This window comes from Sinocyclocheilus anshuiensis, unplaced genomic scaffold (assembly GCF_001515605.1).
Source record: "Sinocyclocheilus anshuiensis isolate Anshui unplaced genomic scaffold, SAMN03320099.WGS_v1.1 scaffold6310, whole genome shotgun sequence".
Classification (NCBI taxonomy): domain Eukaryota; kingdom Metazoa; phylum Chordata; class Actinopteri; order Cypriniformes; family Cyprinidae; genus Sinocyclocheilus; species Sinocyclocheilus anshuiensis.
Genome location: NW_015544699.1, coordinates 89,339 through 90,947, shown reverse-complemented (window position 1 = coordinate 90,947; position 1,609 = coordinate 89,339). Strand labels below are relative to the sequence as shown.

Here is a 1,609-nt window from a genome sequence, read left to right as displayed (position 1 = left end):
ATCCCTCGTACGTGCACATCCACACTAGCTTCATGGCTTTACTATACAGAGTCCAACCACCTTCGGGACGCGGGGGGAGCTCTTTTTTTCTAAAACACGTAAAAACTAACGCACAGTTGTATCAACAGAGCAATTTTACACCAGATTCCACTTTCAAAAATCAAAGCGCAAAGTAGGACGCGTAAATGTCTAGAAACACGTCAGAAAAGCGGGAAATAAGTGCGCCGAAAATGGTTCATTCCTAAAGTACGACGTGCAAAACCGAACGCGCCGCACCCCGCTTTAACTCTGGGAAAATCCACCAAACGGTCGATGCTCAGAGGCAAGCCCCTCCGACGCTGTAATTCGATAGTTCCATTTAATAGGCGGGCTTTCAGCGAGAAGCTCGGCTAGCTATTGGCTGACTGCCACGTCAATCAAGCGCTGATTTGCATAAGCAGGCCAGGTTGCAGTTGCAGGGGAGTGGGCAGGGTTGGGATAGCGCAAGTGAGCTGAACTTCTGCGCTGCTGTAGTGCACTATCCTCAATTTAATACTTTATTTCAGAGATTATTTCCTTTGACGAAAACAGCTCTAGCCTCGTGCGCTTTTATTAACACCACAAGGACTGTCGGACTCGCTCTTCTCCCAGTAATTAACAGGTTTATCGGGAAGTTGAGGTGAGTAAGTGTGGCTTTTTGCTTCAATTGATGTCAAAATAATATTAATCGATTTATTTGAACGTGATAAGCTGACATGCTTTCATAATGTTATCCTTTAACATTCCTGCTTTGTTTTCCTTGTATTTGAGACCAATATAGCGATTTATGGAATTATTCATATTTCACCATCAGTGCTAAATTACAAATGGAGACCTATATTAACAAAACATGATTTATAAAAGCTTTCTTTGTATTTGAAAGCACATTCAAGCCTTTCACCAAGGCCACATGGTCGAGAAATAGATGATATCATGTAGTACCTCATATAATTAGCATATAATTAGCATGCATTAATAAATAATGATCAAGAAGACATTAGCCCATGCACATCATGTCGAGGTGCGGAAACTGATCAGAACTCTCTTATATTTACATTAACAGATGTTTACAGTGATATCCGGGTTTCCAGTGCTGTCCTGTGATTTCTGAAAGCAGGTAAGCCACTGACTAACGCACATTGCGCCTGTTCTCCACTCCACTGTGCGTGTGACAGCGGCTAACCAGCTTTTGGATGAGTGCCTGACCTCAGCGTCCCACCGGAGCGTCCTGAGCGGCTTGAGGCGGACACGGCCCCTGGAGGGACGACTTTGGGCCCCCGGCCCTCCACCAAGTCTTTTTGTTCCCCTGGTAAAGCACTGCGCTTGAAACCCAGAGGTTGTGGGTTCAAATCCCATGCAACACGTGCTAAGAAAGGGAGTGTAAATGAGTCACAGACCTCTAGATGAAGCTGCTTCGCTCATTCCGAGTTTCATATGTAATAATAATGTTGTTTTTGCTCGCAAGCAGCCGCTCTGAACTTTTGAACTTGTACAGTTATGCAAATCCAGTTACAGTGGCTGTGTAAACCGTCTGAATCACATTCACACATCATGTGAAGCGCACTCGGCCTGTTAGCTCTGCTCTAATATA

General features: G+C 44.6%; 1 long non-coding RNA gene across 1 annotated transcript; it reads left to right on the top strand.

Annotated features, from left to right (window-relative positions):
• Positions 1-471: 471 nt before the first annotated feature.
• On the top strand, positions 472-1,396 carry LOC107698233 (uncharacterized). The gene is made up of 2 exons (XR_001635325.1): positions 472-658; positions 1,082-1,396. It is a non-coding gene; the product is annotated as an uncharacterized LOC107698233 (long non-coding RNA).
• The last annotated feature ends 213 nt before the right edge of the window (positions 1,397-1,609 follow it).